A 12708-nucleotide genomic window follows, 5' to 3' on the forward strand; every position below is an offset into this window, starting at 1 on the left:
CCAGATAATCTCAATATTGTATTTCTCTTTAAAGTCACACAAGAGTGGTGGATGCAAAAAAGTTTAAATGAACCAAATACCAGAGAGGAATGAGCCCTTCATCAGTGAGGAAAGAGCAACTGCTACTCTCATACCTGGGCCAATTGCCAGGTCTGAATATGTGTGGGTGGAGAAGAAGGCCTGCCATAGGCAGAGGAGCTTTGCTGGAACAAGGATAAACCAACCGAGCTTTTAGTGACAATGTGGGCTGGTGTGACAGATTGGAATCTCAAAGACTCCAAGTGCAATAATAAATCTTTTGGCACAACAGTTCTCCCCCACAGGAATTGTGCTGAGCCAGCAGCTGTGGGGGAGGAGCTGGAAAGCAGAGATAGATCTTGCAGTCTTGTGTAGTGCTTAGGCTAAATCTGGAGATAAACTGAAACTTACTAAAGCTGCAAACCAACTCCCTTCTAGCCCAAATTCTGATAAGATCAATGGATCAGTCCCTCACCAGTGGCTGCATAGGAAGTTGGACACTGGAATAATGAAAGATGAGAGATACCTGTTATTTCATTTGAAACAAGGAGTAAACTAAAACTAAACAAGGTTTCAACTCAGCCCAGTTCAGCTTGATCATGGTAGGATCTGAATGATCAGCCTCTCACCCTAGCTTCCTGATAGGGAAAAGGGTGGGCACTCTCTGGAGAAAACAAAATAAAATGTATCATCTCATTCAGTCTCTACTGTTCTTTTAATCAAAATGTCCAACACATAACTGAAAATCATGAGACATGCAAAGAAGCCAGAAAATGTGACCCATAATCAAGAGAAAATATAGTCAATAAAGATAGACCCACAGATGATTTAGACTTAGGAATGAGCAAACAAGAATTTTAAAATGACTATTATACACATATTAAAGAACTTTAGAAGAAAATTTGTGCAGATTAGTGGTCAGAAGGGGAGTTTTAGAAGATAAATGAAACACTTATAAAAAGAACTAAGTGGGTGCTGGAGAGGATGTGGAGAAATAGGAACACTTTTACACTGTTGGTGGGACTGTAAACTAGTTCAACCATTGCGGAAGTCAGTGTGGCGATTCCTCAGGGATCTTGAACTAGAAATACCATTTGACCCAGCCATCCCATTACTGGGTATATACCCAAAGGACTATAAATCATGCTGCTATAAAGACACATGCACATGTATGTTTATTGCGGCACTATTCACAATAGCAAAGAGTTGGAACCAACCCAAATGTCCAACAATGACAGACTGGATTAAGAAAATGTGGCACATATACACCATGGAATACTATGCAGCCATAAAAAATGATGAGTTCGTGTCCTTTGTAGGGACATGGATGAAACTGGAAAACATCATTCTCAGTAAACTATCGCAAGGACAAAAAACCAAACACCACATGTTCTCACTCATAGGTGGGAATTGAACAATGAGAACTCATGGACACAGGAAGGGGAACATCACACTCCGGGGACTGTTGTGGGGTTGGGGGAGGGGGGAGGGACAGCATTAAGAGATACACCTAATGCTAAATGACGAGTTAATGGGTGCAGGAAATCAACATGGCACATGGATACATATGTAACAAACCTGCACATTGTGCACATGTACCCTAAAACCCTAAAGTATAATAAAAAAATAAAAATAAAAAAAAAAGTGTAAAAAAAAAAAAAGAAGCTAACTTGGATACAGTAAATCTGAGTAATTCAAATATATGTTGCTGACCTATGAAAACTAAATAATTATTCAGTCCTAAAAAAAAAAAAAGAACTAAGTGGAAATTCTAGAACTGAAAATTACACTATCTGAAATGAAGAAGTCAATGAATGGACTTAACAGCAAAGCAAACTTAGCAGAAGAAAAAATTAGCAACTCAAAAAGCAATCAATATAAAACCCTCAAACTGAAACACAGAGAAAATAAGGTATAAATGGAAAGAGTATGTTCTAATATATTATCTATTGACCTAACATACGTAATTGAAAAGGTAAAATGGAATTACTATGGGAGCATGTAACTCATCAGCATGTTCCCATTTTAGATCTTTAATTGTGCTGCTCCTTTTGCCTGGAACACAGATAGCCACACAGATAATTCCTTCATATCCCTCAAAATTTTGCTCAAATGTTTTCATCTCAGTGGAGTCTTTCCTGACCACTCTATACAAAATCTGCATTCACCTACATTTCCACTTATAGCTGGGATTTCTCCACATATTTGTTTTATTTTTTCCTTAACTCTTGTCACCATTCATAAACATATATTTTATTTATATTGGTGGTTTCTTCTTTCCTCCACCTTAATATATGTTCCCTGAGAAGTTTTTACCTGTTTTGACTCTCCAGCACCTAGAACCTAGTAGGTTCTCAATAAAAGTTACTAATCAAATAACAATGAGATTTAAACCTTCTCATATATAAAATAGTCATGAAGAAAGAACTTTAGACTTTAACTGGAGAGACAAGTGTTTCAAGGCAGGTCCTTTTTAAATGCAAGTGGCAGAAATCTAACTAAAAATGACTAAAGTAAAAAAGAAAAGATATTGGTTCATACAATTGAAAAATGCAGGGTTTCTTGCTTTAGACATGACTAGATCTAGACGCTAAAATGAAATAACAACAACAAAAAAAAATGGCCTTTGTCTCTGGGTTCTATTTTCCCCTGTGTGAGCTTTATTCTCAAGCAGTCTTTCTCCAGGGCAGTGGTAAAGAAGGCCCCGCAAGCTCCAGCTTTGCATGCTTTAGATAAACCACTCCAGGGGAAGAAAGCTTCTTTCCCAACGGTTCCAGCAAGAACTTCAATGCTGCACTCATTGTCCAGACTTGAGTCACAGTCAATTTCTGCATAGATCCACTGTGACCAGGAACTGGGGTATTGTCACACGCCTACTAAACCACATGGCCTGAAAGTGGCAATTCATCAAAGAAAAGTCAAGGTGCAATTTCCAGAAGAGGTAGGAAATACCAGGCAAGTAAAAACATGTGTCTATATCCTTAAGAATCATCTGAAGTGTAGGGATTAGGACAAGCAAGAGTATATCAAGCAAAGACTTGTGGTAGGGGGAGCATGAAGAATTTTAGAAAAAAATAATTTCTTTTTGGTTAGAAAGAGCAAGAAAAAAGTGGTGAGAAATGGGGAATTAAAGAGAAGACAAAATGTGGGGGCCTTGCCAAGAATGTTTAGAAGTTAGAATATAATACTAATAAATAGCAGAGGGAAGCCCTTGAAGTATTCAAAGCTGGAAATTTAAATGGTTAACTTTTGGTTTTGAAGAGATCCCATTAACTGTCCTATTTAGAATGGATCAGACAGAAACAAGACTGAAGTCGACCACCTGTTTGGTCCCCACAATTTTGTGATGTTTGGTGTCACAATTGTCTATAAGAGAAAGATGATGGAGACCTATGAAGGTGACAGTGGGGATGAACAAAGTAAAACTATTTGGGAGACAATTTGTAGAACACAATTCAAGAATGCTCTAAGAAGATTAGGGTTTATCAATAGCTCTCAAAGCCTTACCCAGAAGATCTCAAGCTCTCTGTCATTTCTATGCTCTTCCCCCATAGGTTGTAAGAAGTTCTAGCAGGAAGACAATGCTGTATCTGCTGCTTCCTTTCTCCTCTCCTTCCCTAACCTCACTACAGGGCAGATCCAGACAAGCATTCCCAGAAGTAGGTCCCTGCTCTGAAACCTATACGTAGAGGAGAGGTTTAAAAATGTTTAGATAGCAAAGGTAAGTGAAGAAAGAGAGCCCATGCTGGCACCACCAAGGGCAAGTATATTGCCCTAGAGTCAAACAGAGCCAGGTTTTATTCCTGCCTCTGCCACTTATTAGCTGTGTGCCCTTGAGCAAGTTACTTAACCTCTCTGAACCTTAGCTTCCCCATTTGAAAAATGAAGTATATCACATTAGCTCACAGAGTGCTTATGAAATTTAAATGGCTTTGTGCATTTGAAGGCTGGGAACAGTGCCTGGCTCGCAGAGTGAGCTCAAAGGAGATTGATTCCATTTTCCTCCCAATCTTTCTTCCTTAGGTGCCTAAGGACGTATTCCCACCTATTTTCCTTTTTGACAGCAATCCATCATGCCCCAGTTTTGTGATATAATTTTTAAAAATTAAATGCAAATAGTCAAGAGTCATCTAATTCATTACTTTCAGCTTCAATGACAATTACTAACTGTACCAAACCTCTGGCAGGACACTAGCAGCTGTTGGGCAGCTTCAGAGTATTGATTAGGCCCTCCTGGGCCACAGGTTCATATGTTTAAGCTAATAAAAAGGAAACAGCATTTATCAAATAGAAGGTTATACATATCCCTTTAACCACTGGGACATTTGTGAGACCCCTAGACATTAGAAAGTTCCTAATGAGTTCCCAGCAACAAGCTGCTCCCCTTATCTCACCCCCTAACCCCCGCCTCAATTACACTCATACACTATACACACCTGGTGCTAATCATCCCCACTAGAGCTGGTGATTAGAAAGTATGGAGGGAATAAGGAAAGGATACCTGAAAACCCCTGAGTGTGGGTGAGACCTGTGACTTACTTTTAACCAATAGAATGTAGCTAAGGCAATGGGATATACATGATTACATATAAGTGATTATGTGACTATGTTACATTAAATTGTAGTGCCCCTCTTGGTGGAGTCTCTTGCTCTGTTGCTGATTTTGAGAGAGCAAACAGCCATAGTAGGGAATGCTTTGTAGCAAGTAACTACAGGCAGCTTCCAGTTGCTGAAGATAGCATTCACTAACACCTTCAAGAAACCAAAATCCCCAGTCCTATAGCTCAAGGAACTGACTTCTACCAAGAACTGTGAGTTTGGAAGTAGTTACTTCCCCAATCAAGCATCCAGATGAGAACTCAGCCCTAGCCATTACCTTAATGATAACCTTGCAAAGTACCCACCTAAGCCATGTCCACACTTCAAACCCACAGAAATTGTGAGATAATAAATGCAAGTTGTTTTAAGCCACAAGATTATAATAATATTATTACATAGCAGTGGATAACTGATATACATGGTAAATTCCAGAGGAATTAATTAATGAGGAAATGGAGAAAAATTTTAATCAGAAAAGGGGCAGACCAGGACAGTTTGATTCAACACACATGTATCTATCAAGGTTCTATGTAGGCAGAATACTAGCTGATTGATTATGCTAAGGGCTGGAGGAATGGTTTATTAATCAGGGTAGGCCACTGCTATAACGAACAACCCCAAATCCTTCATGAGGATTCACATCAGAACCCAATGCCTGTCATAGAGAAATAAGAAGAGAACTTAGCTCTACTCCATGCAGTCATTCAGGAACCCAGCCTCCTGCCATCCTGTGGCTTCCCCATCCCCTAGCCTCAGAGTTTTCCACTGGAACCTCTGCATCCAGCTTGTAGACAGGGGGAGAAACAGAACATAGAGAACAATATGGGTGGTTTTTTAGTAAGGAGTAAAGCCAGAAAGTAGACAAGTCACTTCTGTCCTCATCAACTCAGGCATATGGTTTCTCCTGACTACAGGAAATGCTGAGAATTATAGCCTCACTCATGCCCAAAGAAAAAGGAGTCTGGTAAACCCATCCTAGTCTATGCTCTGGAAAAGGAATAATATTTTTTTTGAGACAAAGTTTCACTCAATCTGTCCCCCATGCTGGAGTGCAGTGGCACAATCTCAGCTCACAGCCCACTACTACCTCTGCCACCCAAGTTCAAGTGATTCTCCTGCCTCAGCCTCCTGAGTAGCTGGGATTATAGGCTACCAAGAACTGTGAGTATGGAAGTAATTATTTCCTCAATCAAGCATCCAGATGAGAACCCAGCCCTAGCACCACCACAACCAGCTAATTTTTATAGTTTTAGTAGAGACAGGGTTTCACCATTTTGACCAGGCTGGTCTCAAACTCCTGACCTCAAGTGATCTTCCCACCTTGGCCTTCCAAAGTGCTGGGATTACAGGCATGAGCCACTGCACCCAGCCAGGAATAGTAAATGTTCAAAAATAATTCAAGCACAACCTTGACCTTAAGTAATTCACAATGTACTAAGGAAAGCAGGCAAGTAGAAACAAATGATAATACATGACACAATATGAAATATTCTTAAGAGAGAGAGAAAAGTTGGGGAGAAAGAGAAAAGAAGCTTGATGTAATAGAAACTATGACCCAGCTTTCTTCACTTACATTCTCTGAGCTTATGTTTTCTCACATTTAAATTTGAGAAAATAACTGAATCTCTCAGTGCCTCAGTTTCCTCACCTACTAAATGAGAATAATAGTGCTTCTCTCAAAAGTTGGCTGTGGAGATGAGACAATCCATGTAGATAAAATGCTTAGCACAGTATCCGACAAAAAGCAAGATTGTATAAATATTAGCTATTATTATTTATTATTATCATTATCATTATTATAAATTCAGCGGACCCAAAATGATTTGGAAGTGCTTCATAAAGTATAAAGAGTTTTTCTACATGTAGCAGATAGTTTTTATACTACCCCCAAGTGCTTCTGCTGCTCAGAATAACGGGAGATTGATTCTGGCCCTAGGAAATGTGGATAGGCTTCCAAGAGGAGGCAGCATTTAATCCAGAATTGGAAATGTCAGAACTGTCTTTGCTCCACAGATGGGCTGCCTGACAAGCTGGACAATTGGTTGGCCTCTTCATTCTGGAGAGTTACAGACTGAAAGGGGAAGAAATGAAATCCATGGAATTCAGGGCAGGCTGCAAGGTGACCATGAGCACATTCACCAGCTCCTGATTAGAGGCAGATGCCACCACCACCCCCGTCTTTTCATGGCTTGGATGATTTAAAAAAGAAATTTAAAAAGAAGCACCAGGTGATGCAGCAGGTAATAAACTTATGAAACTCATTTCCCCAGGAGGCTACTGAGGTGAAAATTTTAAATCATTTCCCAAAAAGCTTAGTTAAATTCATGAGTGATTGATTCCTAATGGATTATCAAAGCCTGTTAGGAAGGAAATCCTTAAACTTTAAGGTTGAAGTATTGGAAAACAGGTATGCTCTCTGATGAAACTTCTCTCTGCACCTCTGTCACAGACAAAATATTAGGCTGCATGTATCTCTCTGAGTTGACTCACTGTGACAATTCAGTTAGAGAGTCACTGCAAGGAAATGCCTGAAATAGCACTTGTGACCAGAGAGGGCCAGTACAGGGCACCTGCACCATTACTCTTCCTGACAGATTCGTGGCAGACATCACTAGTCCATCCCAGCACCATTTCCCATGGAACCCAGTGATAGCTCCAGTCTCTTTCCCAGCATAGAAACAACTTGGCCATCCCTGATAGACCCCACACCTTTACTCAGGATGAAATGAGGCCCAAGGAGTGGAAGTCATTGGTCCAAGATGTGTGCTCCAGGGTTATCCCTTTAAAATCTCTAGACAGGCAGGCAGGCTAGTGTGGGAAGCAAATAAAATCTGGTGTCCAGTCTCATGTCCGTGCCTCTATCTCTTGTGATTCAAAGATGTACAATCCTACAGGTCCTTCCCTCTTTTCATATTAATAAACCTGCTGTTCACTTTTATATAACAGATGTCTGGACTTAGAGAATAATACACATGAGTCAGGAAGAAGAGGAGTAGAAAGAGGAAGAAGAGGGAGGAAGAGGAAGAGGTGAAAGAGAAGGAGAGAATCACGTTTGCACTGCATTTGACATTTATAAACACCTTTATATCAATCATTATTATATTTAATTCTCTCTATCTTCCCAGCTTCACAAAGAAAGAAAAACAAATGAGGCTCAAGGAGGCAAAGTGACTTGCCTAAGTTCTCACATCTCCTCCGAGGCAAAGCTAAAGTTCAAATCAGGCCTCTGTACTACACTGAGTTCGTTTTTCACTCCCACGAACCAGGATTCATTTGGAAGTAAACCCTTCCTCCAGGTGTCAAAAGCACCTGTCTTGCACATGGATTAAAAGGGCAAATCACCTAGATCAAACCCTGTTTCCCAATAGCACGGCCGATTCCTCTAGATCATGCTGTTTTGTCCCTGGCTCTCCTGCTGCCCAGAGAATGAAGACATATCTGTTGACACATTAGCAGAGAATGTCATACTATGACAGCTGTGGCTAGCATTTGGGTACCAGATGTCCACTATCTCCCAGGCCAGATCTCTGTCCCTCTCTAATGGGGATATCAGTGCTGCTAGAAATAACATAATTAACCAACTACCTATTATTGACTCTCCGAACAAATATTTATTGAGTGTTTACTATGTTCTGGGCCCTGGGCCAGGCCCTGAGGACAAAGGCAGGACAGTTCATGGAGCTTACATTAGAAGTAGTAGTAGTAGTAGTAGAAGGGAGGATAAATAATGAACATGTTTATAAGTAAGTGAAGAAAATAACATCAGAAGTGATACATGTGATAGAGTCACCGCAGGATTAAGTAGGGCATGCCTGCTTTGGACAAGGCTCTTTGAGGAGGTGACATTAAGCTGAGCCTTTAAGGATGAAGAGGAGTCATTCATGTGAAGAGAAGACAGAAGAGTATCCCAAACAATGTTAAGTACAAAGGCTCAGAGGCCACAGAGCTTGCGTTCAAGGAGTAGAAGGCCAGCAGGAAGCTAAAGCAAGTTGAGAAAACCAAAGCCCTGGGAGTTGGAGCAATTTGACTATGATCTCACAGGCATTTTTGATGATGTAAGTTAAACGGACATCCCCAAATGGATTGCAACATTATAAACAGTTTCCCCAGGTCTTTGTCAGAAAGCTGCTCCCCTGCACCTCAATATTCACGTCTTCTCCCTACTCAGCCCCCTCTTGGCATCCTATTTTTCCCAGAGTAATTTCACAGTAACTCCCAGGCAATTGACTGCAGTGTCACCAGCCGGAGACAACCAACTGAGCTGAGGTGGGCTACAAGGAAGGAGAGGACATGCTCTCTGGACAAGAGAGTTCCTTTCTGCTCACAAAGGACCTTCTCCAGCAGGAAGAACCACAAAGGCAGGGGAAATAGCACATTAAACGACATGATCAACTAGGTACGTGGCTGGTTTGTTTTTCCAAGAGCATAAGCTAATCTCGAGAACTGGGTCTGGGAGCTGGGGGTGGGAGCAATCCTCTGGGTTCTCTTCATTCCACTTCTGCAAACTACTTCCTATGCAATTATTTTATCCCTTGCTCTGGGTTTATTTCTAACCTCTAGAAAAGCTCTTGTGTCCAGTAGGCACCTAATAACCATCAGCAGAATGAATGAACAGGTTATGCATGGTAAGACAAGGACACAAAGGTGTATAAGCCTGTATTAGTCAGCATTCTGCAAAGAAACAGAACATATATAGAGAGAGAGACAGAGAGATTTAGTATGAGGAATTGGCTCACATGATTATGGAGGCTAAGTCCCATGAGCTGCCATGTGCAAGCTGGAGACCCAGGAAAGCCAGTGGTATAATTCCAGACCAAGTACAAAGGCTTGAGTACCATGGGAACCAGTGATGTAAATCCCAGTCCAAGGGCAGAAAAGGATCTATGTCTCAACTCAGCAGGCAAGAAGCAAAAGGGGTGAATTCCTCCTTCCCCTGCCTTTTTGTTCTATCCAGGTCCTCAGCGGTTGTATGATGCCCACCAACAAGGGAAGGGCAATCTATTTAACTGAGTTCACCAAATCAAATGCTAATCTCATCCAGAAACACCCTCACAAACACACCCAGAAATAATACTTAAACTGGGCACCCTTGGTGAAATCAAGTTGACACATAAAATTAACCATCACAAAGCCCATTCATTCATTATTCTTTATCAATAAGCACTATATGCCTGCTATATGTATGGCACCGTGCTGGACATGAAATAGGAGAAGCTAAAAGATGGAAAATGTGTTCATTCATTGACCCGTTCAATCATGCAACCTATGTTGGGTACATGGACTAATGTTCCACAGCATTTTGTAGTTACATGGCTTCATTTTATCATTGCCATTTAATGGCACAGTCCTTGCAGTCAATCCTGAGTTCAAATCAGGTCTGACCATCTGGACAACCTTGGGCAAGTTACTTAACCTCTTCAGTTTCACCATCAGAAAAGTGGGAATAATACATTTCTTCCTGTGTCATTATAAGTCTTCAAGCAATAACACGAAAGGGGCGTAGCAGAGATCTTTGCACATGGTAAGTGCTCAACAAATGGTAGCTAGTCTCATTATTATAATGTATGTTATTTTTTATCCTCCTGTCAATACTTTGAAGAAGGTATTTTTTCTTCATTTTACAGGGCTGAAAGTCATAGAAAGTTACATGGCCAAATATCCCAAGGAACCAGAACTAAGCTGAAGCCTTTGCCGTCCATGGCAATGATATCTCTAAACTCAGGCATTCTGATCCAAATAAAGCATTTGGGAGGCTTATTAGACACCATAGTAGCAAGCTTCACAATTGAGGCTCACTTTATAGGTAGAGTCACTGAGGCCAGAAAGGTTGAGGAAATTGTCCAAGGTCAACAGTCTTGGTGGAGCTGGGAATCAAATCAAAGTTTCTTGGGTTTTGAGGTTCTTACTATGTGACAGACAAAATGCTCAACTCCAAAGATGTTAAATTAAATACGGCCCAGGCCCTACCCTTAAGAACACTCAATCTAAGGGGGTGTGGGCAATTAGAATGGAGATGTATCTTTCTGAGAAGAAAGATTCTTCAAGAATTTGACTGCAGTCTTCACATGTATATGAAGCACTGTCCTTTGGAAGGCAAAGTAAAAGGTAGCATAACACATTGACTTTGGGTCAGGCAAACCCAGGTTCAATTTCCACCTCTTTCACTCTCAAGCCTTGTGACCGTGGGCAAGTCATTTAACTTGATGGGCATTTAACTTGCTGAGTAAACCTCAGTTTGCTCATCTCTCAAATGGACATGATAACAACACTTACCTCCAGAGGCTGCCCACAGCCCATCAGGAATGGCCTCCATCTTTAGCTCTGCCCCTTCCCCCAGGATTTAAGTCTAAGTAGAGCAGAGACTCCAGGGATCTTGTTCATTGTATTATGTCTGGCACACAGCACAGGCACTATGTAGATGGAGGAGGGTGGCCACAGAGAGGCAACCCAGGCAGAGGGGAAAGCATGAAAAAAAATCATAGAGGTGTGAAACAAAGAGGTGTACTCAGAAAACTGGAAATAATGAGTAGGTATGGCTGCACCTATGAAGGAGTATGGCAAAGGGAGTGGGCAGGGACGTTGGCAGTGAAGGGGAAGGTGGGAACCTGTGGGCTGTGATGCAGACCTGCACTTTACCCCCAGGTTCCTTACCTTGAGTTCTGTGGCGAGTCTGTTCATCCCTGTATTTCTCACGAGGGGGCTGGGCCAGACACTGTGAATTGTCTACCCAAAGACTATTTATAACCAATTTCTCCTTGTCTTTCTCTATTTCAAAGCTTGAGAAGGATAAAATAACCTATTTCCCACCTGCCTGGCGAGCCGTACACATAGGTGTGGCCAGCGAGATGTAGCAGAAGCCCCAGGGAATGTTTTTCCTTCTAGAAAAAGTCGTGTGTGTGCATGTGTGCGTGTTTGTGCTGTGTGTGCGTGTGTGCATGAATGTATGTATGTTGCCCTTTTCTCCTTGGTGCTGCTTGTCCCTTACCCCTTCTTTCTTACTGGAAGACTCCTAGGGATGCAACAGCCATGGTGCAAGTAACTATGAGGTGACAAGCATAAGAGTACAGGCCTACGTGGTAAGAAAGGTGATGAAGCACTGGTCTGTTTGACAAATAATCCTTTATGTGTTTAAGCCACTATGGAGGTGTTTTTCTATTACATGTCGCCAAAAGCAATCCTGGTTCATGCAAGGACTTGCTAGCCACCCTATCCGGGTAGCCCTACTTGGACAGATCTTTGCTGATTCCTCTAATCCTTGGACCAATCTTCTGTATGTTTCCAATTGGGCTCATCAAGATGCACCCCCTGCCCCCATAAGGTTTAGACTTGAAGTCCTTCCAAATCACGATCCTGGTTTCATGACCAAGACATTTATTTCCTTTCATTATCAAGGTGAGATGTAAGACAGAAATGACTTACCGACTGATGTGCAGCCTCTGTTTTGTGGCTTTGTCTCACGCTGTTTGGGCTCCCAGCTTCCTGACTGCTCCGTCTGCCACGCTGAAAACACTGCCACTCCCAGGATACCAGGCTTAGAAGAAGCCTTTCAGGGAATTGTGCTGGAGCAAGAGCAAATCTCAATATGTTTATCCTTATGTTTTTTCTTTTCTGCATTGCCTAGAGGATAATTAGGATTATGATAATCTCTTTACTGTATGTTTTTTTTAACTTCTACAATAAGCTCTTTGGAACCAAAGGGAAGAGCCCAGAGGGAAGATGGACATGGAGCTTATGCCTTAAGGACAGACCAGAAACAGAAGGCAGAGAGTCAGGCAGCCCTGTCACCAGGGAAACCAGAGGAGGGTTTGTGGTGTCAGCAAAAACTGACAAAGACTTGGAAATGAACCAAACCAAGCACTGGGCGTCCTTTCCGTGGAGTTCTGTGTATTATCCCATGGATCTCCCGGGATTACCTACTCTTACCAAGATGAGTACCTTTGGCCAACTTCAATCAGCTGGGGTATTTTACAGCTCTCTATGGTTAGAAGTTATAGAGAGCTCATAGTAATGCAAATGATTCTTGTCCATAGCAATGAAAATGAATTTTATTGGGAAACATATAATCCCAATCATTACATTTTATTGCCCAAG

The 12708-nt window shown here is 41.5% G+C and overlaps 1 long non-coding RNA gene across 1 annotated transcript in view; it reads right to left on the bottom strand.

The window, feature by feature from the left end:
- Positions 1-12318, bottom strand: part of LOC129467958 (uncharacterized) — a 120765-nt gene extending 108447 nt beyond the window's left edge. Inside the window, exon 1 of the long non-coding RNA XR_010117216.1 lies at positions 12037-12318. This is a non-coding gene — a long non-coding RNA (uncharacterized lncRNA). The remainder of the gene's footprint in view (positions 1-12036) is intronic.
- Between the last annotated feature and the right edge of the window lie 390 nt (positions 12319-12708).

The sequence above is a fragment of the Symphalangus syndactylus genome, chromosome 18 (genome assembly GCF_028878055.3).
Source record: "Symphalangus syndactylus isolate Jambi chromosome 18, NHGRI_mSymSyn1-v2.1_pri, whole genome shotgun sequence".
In the NCBI taxonomy this organism is placed as follows: domain Eukaryota; kingdom Metazoa; phylum Chordata; class Mammalia; order Primates; family Hylobatidae; genus Symphalangus; species Symphalangus syndactylus.